Source organism: Camelina sativa, chromosome 13 (assembly GCF_000633955.1).
Source record: "Camelina sativa cultivar DH55 chromosome 13, Cs, whole genome shotgun sequence".
NCBI lineage: Eukaryota > Viridiplantae > Streptophyta > Magnoliopsida > Brassicales > Brassicaceae > Camelina > Camelina sativa.
This window is the reverse complement of record NC_025697.1, coordinates 12,400,175-12,410,757: the sequence shown is the minus strand read 5'-3', so window position 1 is coordinate 12,410,757 and position 10,583 is coordinate 12,400,175. Positions and strand designations below refer to the sequence as shown.

Sequence of the window (10,583 nt, the reverse complement as noted above, 5' to 3'; positions counted from 1 at the left end):
AGAAGCAACACGACTGATCATTTCCTTATAATGAATCGATCATTTCTCTACACGAAACTTTGTTCTGTTTTATACTAATATTTTGGATGATTTTTTACACTATATATAAAAGAGATGAAACTATTTCGTATACACATGCACATCTTCAGATATCAATATTTGATTAATTGTTATATATTTGTTGAGACGGTTAAAACATGTAGTTGTATTACAATTTGTGTTAGCGACAATGTTGTGTATAATTTATTGTGATGGTTAGGACATGTAGCCGTACTACAGTTTTGGTAGCGCGATGTTGCGTCATAAGATTTATAATTAATCTAGATTCAAACCTAGTAGTGTGCATGACCTTTCACGAAGAAAAGAAAACATATTTATAAAATTGTATTGTTTGTAAAATGAGTTAATAATGTCTCATACTTTCTGTGACTTGGTTCGTCGTCTCTTTTAATACATTTAATAAGTCTAATTGTATTTATATTTTCTTGACCATGCATGTCTCTTAATATTCATGAATTGTAGTTTTATATAAGTTTATGTATCCTAAGTTTTATAGCTATGAAAGACTAATAACATATTATTAGCAAAAAAAAGACTACTAATATATGAAAAATTCATGTAAAAAAAAAAAACAAGGCATCAAAGATTTATGGGAGAAAAATTATATGGAGGTTTCAACACCATTAAGCTGCAGTAATTTCTCTGGACGTGACGATGTTTTTGATGTATCTCTCGAAAACGGAATGCACCGTGAGTGATTGCTGACTGTGGACTACATTGTTCCTTCTAAAAAACTACTTTAAATTTTATCTTTTGCCAATGGAGGCATATGAAATTTAATTAAAATCAAACTTGCTTAGGGAGATGAAACAAAAGTTCAAGTAGAGTTCCTCTCGGCTAGGTTTGTTTGGTTATTTATAACATGACTGCTACATTTTGTACAAAATAATCTCATAACCGTGTTCCGTCACTTCACTCAGTCAGATGGAGATGGAACACAAAATAGCCTAATTCTCTTAAAGATAAGGCATATTCCATACTCGATCATCACCATGCTCGGTCACATTCTAGCTGAGCAATTTTTACAAAGGCACTCCAACTTTCAAATTCGGGCACCCACTTGGCTAGTACACCAACCAAGCTGAATGAGTGCCATCCATTCATTAACCCAAAAACCTCACCTGTTTCATCTTGATCTTAGTGATTTATGTATAAAATCACATTTTGAGGTTTCTAAACGTAAGTTATTCACTACGAATTTTGTAGATACAAGGACCTGTTTTGTAAAAATATAATGACGATAGCAATTTCTTATACAACTCTTTTATTGTATGCAATTAATTATTTTTTTCTCCATTTTTTTATTGTTTCGATCGTTAAGTATATGTGAGTAAATCTTAATCTAGCTCGGTGTTATGGTGATAATGAGATGTAGTAGCCTTGTAGGTATATTAGGTTTTAGGGTTCTTCATCTTTATGTGTCTTTACTATGATTAATTAATGTTTAATGGAGGGTGATTGATTTACAACCCCATGCGAAGTTAAATGTACCTCCGAACATATATAGAGTTTGAGCCTCTTTAAGGATTACAAAACTATATCTCCCATACTAGGCTTACACCACTTGGCGTTCGATTTAATCCAAAAGTACGATTTAAAATCAAAATTAAACTAAAACGACTTCGTAACCAATATTCAATTTGGTGAAGGTTTTTTTTTTTGTCAACTCATATTTTTGTATAGTTTCTTAAAGAAGACAAAATACAAAACCTTCAGATTGATTGATCTTGTTGGCTCGTGGTGAATTAACAGCCATGATTCTACCGAACCGATCAGTCTTAACCCTATACTAGTGTACACCTTGAAGAATCTGGGATCAACAAGCCTCAGGTTGCCCGAACATACTTTCTTGGTCATTGGCCAGAAGGTTTGAGAAGTTTTTGAAGTGAAGTTGGTAGTCCACAACCGCCCGTTGCGAAAATTTGGCATAAAATGTTTGTGACAATGTTTCAACAAAGTTTTATGATTAATTCTTTTAATCTTGTGTGAATCGATATTATAAGGTGATTTGTGAGCTAAATGTACTCAAACAAATATGTTTAGTGCCTTAAAATATAATTAATCGTAATTTGGTGACATATGTTCAAAAAAATATTTTTAATGATTACACTAATTGCTTCTAGTTTTGATTTAAACTTTATTTCCCTAGTCCCTAGGTAAATCTCTAAATTTCCATGCTTTGTTTTTATTATTTCAATTGCTTAGTGCGTGTTTGAATTGATTACTTAGTTAATCTTCTTGTTGATCTTTTTAATCATATCATTTCTTGTTTCCTATTGTTGTAAGATGAAAATGTTGCCGTAGAATGTTGCCGTAGTACCATTTTTTATCTAACGAAAAATAAACTACCCTTTTTAAACCAAAGCTCACAAGTAAACTAGTTTTATTTAGTTATAGGTATAATAAAAAAAAAGTACGCAATTCAAAAGATCTATATATCAAAGTTATTGACAACTAACTGGTTTAGCCCCAACTTTTACCCTGATGAATCTAGTGAGTGAGAGATAGATGCATTTTTTAATTATATGTATAACTAGACGATATCGATACACGTAGAAAAATAAATAAATAAACAAGGAGGAAAGTGGTCAAAGGCAATAATGGAGAAGAGAATGATGGTGTTGAGCAATGTAGAAATCTCATGTGAAGGTGTTGGTTTGAAAGACGACCAAACATGGACTTATATGGTGAAACTCCTTTTTCACTAACATCTAATTACTCTTTGTTTTTGAGTTGGTGTATTTTTCATTTATTTATGTTTTTTTATTTCTAGCTCATGTGATGCTTGTCAAGGTGCCTTTGACCATGTATTCTAAATATGTATTTCCAAAACAAATACAATTTTTACATCAAAGGCACGTTAATGTTAAGGAAGATAGAACAAGAAAATATACTATTTTCTCTGTTTCCTTTATTGTAAGTGATGTTTTAAAGATTTGTTATTTTTTTTTATATTTTAAATGGCAAATGGTTGTTTGTAATGTTTGTGTTTTTTAATTGGTTGAATTGTTTATACTTAATTACGTAATAAAAAAAAATTGATTGACTTTACGTAGTCTTTTAATCTCCATGCATTTAACTAAAACATTGCTTATAATGAAACTTATACAAAATATGATGGAAGGTTACGAAAGGTTCATCAATAATAATAATAATGATGGTAGATGTTATCCGCATCTACGTTTTTCATGAGTTTTGACAGTGCCAACGTCTAAGCAGCGTCTTTGCGCTATTGGCGTCAATCTCTTCTCTCCTATCCTCTCGGATATTTTGTTTGCTAATTGTGAAGGTTTGGTTTTGGTTAGATTTGAAGATGTCTTTGTTCATATTTGTTTGTAAACTGAAATATTACCATTGTTCTGACTCCCCCACTATATATATAAATGCCACGTACGTGAATGTTTCAACTCATAATTTGAATGTACATTCATATTTATACCACATGTGCATTACCTCTTTCTTATCTTTATCGATCAAAACAAATATGCAATGGGCCAATTTTACGTTCATATATTAAATGGGAATATGACAAATTCTTCTACCTACCATCCGTTAACTCGAATGTTTGTCCTGACTCCTGATACATAAATATGTAAGAGTGGGCATCAATCTGAATTAGATTCTAATCGTGTAAAAAGATGATGTAATTTAAAACGAGGAAACATTTTATTGTAGATAGTTTAGCTATATATAAAGAAGCTTTTTATTGTCTCCATTGGTCCACTAACGTTTCTGGTTTTTACAAAAAAAACTTAAAAATTTGTGTATACACTTAAATTTAACCCTACGTACAAGTTACTTCAAATGTGTAGAGTGTAACCCATATATGGGATCACAACTAACCAGATCAAATATGTCTAGACAATTAATTAGATCTATTTAAAAATTCATATTTTAATATAATAATTATAAAATTATAAATAAAACCATTATTGAAATTATATCTTTTAAGTCCGGAATATATTATTAATTATAAAATAGTTCACAACTTATATCATTAGTTGACGAAATTGAAAATATGATAGAAATCTAGGGGTGAAAAAGATTACAAATTACATGATTAGAAAGACACGTGAAAGTGATGACCGGATAATTTTTATGTTTCGGGTGAAGACTCATTGTCGTCGTCATCGTACTCACAGTCGTGGTTTTGTTTCCTTTGGTTACCTCTCACTCTGATTATCGTAAACTAAACCAGTTCTATATTCAATAATTGGATTCGAGACAAAGACACAAAGATCACATTATCATTCCTTACTGTGAAATTGAGATTGTAAACCAAACAAAATGCTAAGAGGTTTTTTGGATAATTAGACACACAAGATATTTGATGTATTATGTTAATTTATGTTTATGAATTATGATTAATAAATATGATTATGGAATCCACCGCTGATAAACTTTATCCCTTTCTGGATCAAGATCCAAGAGATTCCTTATCAATACCTCAATCGAGATGTCAATCGAGATTCCTTAAAATGGATTATGATGTGGAGGTAGCACGTACAAAGGACCGAAAGTTACTACAACGACGACATGACGTAAAATAATGATTTGTGTGTGGACATTTATTTTAAAAGAAACTTACCCGTAATGTATTTCATGCAGTCACATACATAGAAGTAAACCACGCAGCCACATCTCCTATATACATCATCTCTTATCAATGATAACAATCCAAAAATAAATTAACATATATGTATACAATACTAATTTCACTTCTTTTTCTTCCTCACTCAGACTATAAACTCTTCCGCCACAAACGTCAAGTTTAAGGTAATTTGTGGATCTCTCTCACTCGATCTCTCTCAAGATGTTTTTAATTATATTCTCATATATATACAATTATTCTTTTATTTATTAGTAACTGTTTTTATAATCATTTAGTTTAGGAGTGTATATATTATTTTCTAAGCTTACAGAGTGAGTACTCTTCATTGTTATAGATACACTCTAATATCAAAATATCATGTGAAACTAAAAAGTATATATATATATATATATATATATATATTAATTTATCCGCAATGCATTCCAGACAGCTACATACATGGAAGCAAACCACGAAGGCACATGTCTTATATATGTCGTCTTTTATCAATGATCACAACCCAAAAATAAATATATATATATATATATATATACAATACTAATTTCACTTCTTCGTCTTCCTTGCCCCATAGTGTAAAATCTTCCGGCACAAACGGCAAGTTTAAGGTAATTTGTGGATTTGTCTCTCTGTCTCTCTCTAGATGTTTTTGATTAATATCTCATATATATATATATACAAATTTTCTTTTATTTATTAATAACTGTTTTTTATTGAGGTTACGACGTTTCCAACAAATCTGATGAGACGGTTATTCTGTAGAAGGATTTATCAAGTGGCTAATTGTAGTAAATTAGCTGATCATATAAAGAGTTTTAAGGATCTACAAGGATATCAAACTTTGATGGTGAAGCGGTGATGAGATGAACAGAGCTTGCGGCGGAAGGCTGTTGTCGGTGAGCATTTGAGACTTATCAAACACATCACATGCGGACACACACTTGTCCTAAAATTGGATTTTTATTGTGTAGAATATTCTACAATATTTTTTCTTTATTATGATAATATGTAAAAGTCCAGCTTGTTGGGCTTATTCCATGAACCAATTGTAGCAGCCTTAATGGGCTTTCCATTTCAAGGAATTTAACCGACAAAAAAAAAGATTTGTGTGTGGACATTTATTTCAAAAGAAACTTACTCGCAATGCATTCCACGTCGCCACATACATGGAAGCAAATCACGCAGCCACATCTCCTATATACGTCTTCTCATATCAATGATCACAATCCAAAAATAAATGAATATATATGTATACAATACTAATTTCACTTCTTCTTCTCTCCGTCACCCATAGCTTAAACTCTTCCGCCACAAACGTCAAGTTTAAGGTAATTTGTGGATCTCTCTCACTCTGTCTCTCTCGAGATGTTTTTGATATATTCTCGTATATATACAAATATTCATTTATTTATTAGTAACTGTTTTTATAATCATTCAGTTTAGGAATGTATATATTATTCTCTAAGCTTACAGAGTGAGTACTCATCATTGTTCTAGATACACTCTAATTTCAAAATATTATGTTAAACTAAAAAGTATAAATAACTTATCCACAATGCATTACAGACAGCCACATACATGGAAGCAAACAACAAAGGCAGATGTCCTATATATGTCATATTTTATCAATGATCACAAGCCAAAAATAAATTAATATATATACAATACTAATTTCACTTCTTCTTCTCCCTTGCCCCATAGTGTAAAATCTTCAGCCACAAACGACAAATTTAAGGTAATTTGTTGTTCTCTCTCTCTGTCTCTCTCCAGATGTTTTTGATTAATATCTCATATATATATATACAAATTTTCTTTTATTTATTAATAATTTTTTTTATTGAGCTTGCCACGTTTCCAACAAATATGATGAAGTGGTTATTCTGTAGAAGGATTTATCAAGTGGCTAATTGCAATAAATTAGCTGATCATATAAAGAGTTTTATGGATCTACAAGGATATCAACTTTGATGGTGAAGCGGTGATGAGATGAACAGAGCTTGCGGTGAAAGGGTGTTTTCGGCGAGCATTGGAGACTTATCAAACACAACACACACGGATACACATGTGTCCTAAAATTGGATTTTTTTATTATGTAGAATATTCTACAATATTTTTCTTTATTATGATAATATGTAAAAGTCCAGCTTGTTGGGCTTATTCCGTGAACCAATTGTAGCAGCTTTAATAGGTTTTCCATTTCAAGGAATTTACCCGACAAAAAAGGAATTGAGTGGACTTTTGTGCAAGTAAAAAAGATTTGTGTGTGGACATTTATTTCAAAAGAAACTTACCTGCAATGACATACATGGAAGCAAATCATACATGCCACATCTCCTATATACATCATCTCTTATCAATGATCACAATCCAGAAATAAATTAATATATATGTATACAATACTAATTTCACTTCTTCTTCTCTCCCTCACCTCACAGCGTAAACTCTTCCGCCACAAATGTCAAGTTTAAGGTAATTTGTAGATCTCTCTCACTCTGTCTCTCTCGAGATGTTTTTGATTTTATCCTCGTATATATACAAATATTCTTTTATTTATTAGTAACTGTTTTTATAATCATTCATTTTAGGAGTGTATATATTATTCTCTAAGCTTACAGAGTGAGTACTCTTCATTGTTCTAGATACACTCTAATATAAAAATATTATGTGAAACTAAAAAGTATATATATATATATATATATATATTAACTTATCCATAATGCATTACAGACATCCACAAACATGGAAGCAAACCACAAAGGCACATGTTCTATATATGACGTCTTTTATTAATGATCACAACCCAAAAATAAATTAATATATATATATATATATATATATATATACACACACAATACTAATTTCACTTCTTCTTCTCCCTCGCCCCATAGTGTAAAATCTTCCGCCACAAACGGCAAGTTTAAGGTAATTTGTAGTTTTCTCTCTCTGTCTCTCTCTAGATGTTTTTAATAAATATCTCATATATATATATATACAAATTCTCTTTTATTTATTAATAAATGTCTTTCAGAGCTTGCGACGTTTCCAACAAATCTGATGAGGCGGTTATTCTGAAGACTTTGATGGTGAAGCGGTGATGAGATGAACAGAGCTTGCGGTGAAAGGGTGTTTTCGGCGAGCATTGGAGACTTATCAAACACAACACACGCAGATACACACATGTCCTAAAATTGGATTTTTATTATGTAGAATATTCTACAATATTTTTCTTTATTATGATAATATGTAAAAGTCCAGCTTGTTGGACTTATTCCATGAACCAATTGTAGCAGCCTTAATGGGCTTTCCATTTCAAGAAATTTAACCGACAAAAAAAAGGAATTGAGTGGACTTTTGTGCTAGTAAAAAAGATTTGTGTGTGGACATTTATTTCAAAAGAAACTTACCCGCAATGCATTCCACGCAGCTACATACATGGAAGCAAATCACGCAGCCACATCTCCTATATACATCATCTCTTATCAATGATCACAATCCAGAAATAAATTAATCTATATGTATACAATACTAATTTCACTTATTCTTCTCTCTCTCACCCCAGAGCGTAAACTCTTCCGCCACAAATGTCAAGTTTAAGGTAATTTGTGGATCTCTCTCACTCTGTCTCTCTCAAGATTTTTTTGATTTTATCCTCGTATTTATACAAATATTCTTTTATTTATTAGTAACTGTTTTTATAATCATTCAGTTTAAGAGTGTATATATTATTGTCTAAGCTTACAGAGTGAGAACTCTTCATTGTTCTAGATACACTCTAATATCAAAATATTATGTGAAACTAAAAAGTATATATATATATATATATATATATATATATTAACTTATCCACAATGCATTACAGACAGCCACATACATGAAAGCAAACCACAATGGCACATGTTCTATATATGTCGTCTTTTATCAATGATCACAACCCAAAAATAAATTAATATATATATAAATATATATACAATACTAATTTCACTTATTCTTCTCCCTCGCCCCATAGTGTAAAATCTTCCGCCACAAACGACAAGTTTAAGGTAATTTGTGGTTCTCTCTCTGTCTCTCTCCAGATGTTTTTGATAAATATTTCATATATATATACAAATTCTCTTTTATTTATTAATAAATGTTTTTTATTGAGCTAGCGACGTTTCTAACAAATCTGATGAGGTGGTTATTCTGAAGAAGCATTTATCAAGTGGCTAATTGCAGTAAAGTAGCTGATCATATAAAGAGTTTTATAGATCTATAAGGATATCAACTTTGATGGTGAAGCTGTGACGAGATGAACAGAGCTTGCGGCGAAAAGGTGTTTTCGGCGAGCATTGAAGACTTATCAAACACAACACACGTGGATACACATGTGTCCTAAAATTGGATTTTTATTATGTAGAATATTCTACAATATTTTTCTTTATTTTGATAATAATTAAAAGTCCAGTTTGTTGGGCTTATTCCGTGAACCAATTTTAGCAGCCTTAATGGGCTTTCCATTACAAGGAATTTAACCGAAAAAAAAGGAATTGAGTGGACTTTTGTGCGAGTAAAAAAGATTTGTGTGTGGACATTTATTTCAAAAGAAACTTACCTGCAATGCATTCCACGCCGCGACATACATGGAAGCAAATCACGTAGCCACATCTCCTATATACATCATCTCTTATCAATGATCACAATCTAAAAATACATTAATATATATGTATATAATACTAATTTCACTTCTTCTTCTATCCCTCACCCAGAGCGTAAACTCTTTCGCCCCAAACGTCAAGTTTAAGGTAATTTGTGGATCTCTCTCACTCTGTCTCTCCCGAGATTTTTTTGATTATATTCTCGTATATATACAAAAATTCTTTTATTTATTAGTAACTGTTTTTATAATCATTTAGTTAATGAGTGTATATATTATTCTCTAAGCTTAAGTACTCTTCATTGTTCTAGATACACTCTAATATCAAAATATTATGTGAAACTAAAAAGTATATATATATATATATATATATATATATTAACTTATCCACAATGTATTACAAACAACCACATACATAGAAGCAAACCATGAAAGCACATCTCCTATATATGTCGTCATTTATCAATGATCACAACCCAAAAATAAATATATATATATATATATATATATATACAATACTAATTTCACTTCTTCTTCTCCCTCGTCCCATAGTGTAAAATCTTCCGCCACAAACGGCAAGTTTAAGGTAATTTGTGGTTCTCTCTCTTTGTCTCTCTCGAGATGTTTGTGATTAATATCTCATATATATATACAAATTCTCTTTTATTTGTTAATAAATGTTTTTTATTGAGCTTGCGATGTTTCCAACAAATCTGATGAGGCGGTTATTCTGAAGAAGGATTTATCAAGTGGCTAATTGCAGTAAATTAGCTGATCATATAAAGAGTTTTATGGATCTACAAGGATATCAAACTTTGATGGTGAAGCAGTGATGAGATGAACAGAGCTTGCGGCAAAAGGCTGTTGTCGGTGAGCATTGGAGAAACGCATAACATGCGGACACACACGTGTCCTAAAATTGGATTTTTATTGTGTAGAATATTCTACAATATTTTTTCTTTATTATGATAATATGTAAAATTCCAGCTTGTTGGGCTTATTCCGTGAACCAATTGTAGCAGTCTTAATGGGCTTTCCATTTCAATGGAATTTAACCGACAAAAAAAAAAAAATTAAGTGGACTTTTGCGCGAGTAAAAAAGATTTGTGTGTAGACATTTATTTCAAAAGAAACTTACCCGCAATGCATTCCACTCAGCCACATACATAGAAGCAAATCACGCAGCCACATCTCCTATATATTAATGATCATAACCCAAAAATAAATTAATATATATATACACAATCTTTTCCTAGAAAATTACAACAAAAGATTTGTGTG

At 31.1% G+C, this 10,583-nt stretch overlaps 4 long non-coding RNA genes across 4 annotated transcripts; all 4 read left to right on the top strand.

The window, feature by feature from the left end:
• On the top strand, positions 5,950 to 6,894 carry LOC109128443. The gene is made up of 3 exons (XR_002034827.1): positions 5,950 to 5,997; positions 6,371 to 6,404; positions 6,556 to 6,894. It is a non-coding gene; the product is annotated as an uncharacterized LOC109128443 (long non-coding RNA).
• On the top strand, positions 7,105 to 7,992 carry LOC109128445. The gene is made up of 3 exons (XR_002034829.1): positions 7,105 to 7,138; positions 7,558 to 7,591; positions 7,698 to 7,992. It is a non-coding gene; the product is annotated as an uncharacterized LOC109128445 (long non-coding RNA).
• On the top strand, positions 8,194 to 9,182 carry LOC104736538. Its single transcript, XR_759586.1, has 3 exons — positions 8,194 to 8,264; positions 8,676 to 8,709; positions 8,818 to 9,182. It is a non-coding gene; the product is annotated as an uncharacterized LOC104736538 (long non-coding RNA).
• On the top strand, positions 9,392 to 10,300 carry LOC109128447. The gene is made up of 3 exons (XR_002034834.1): positions 9,392 to 9,450; positions 9,855 to 9,888; positions 9,995 to 10,300. It is a non-coding gene; the product is annotated as an uncharacterized LOC109128447 (long non-coding RNA).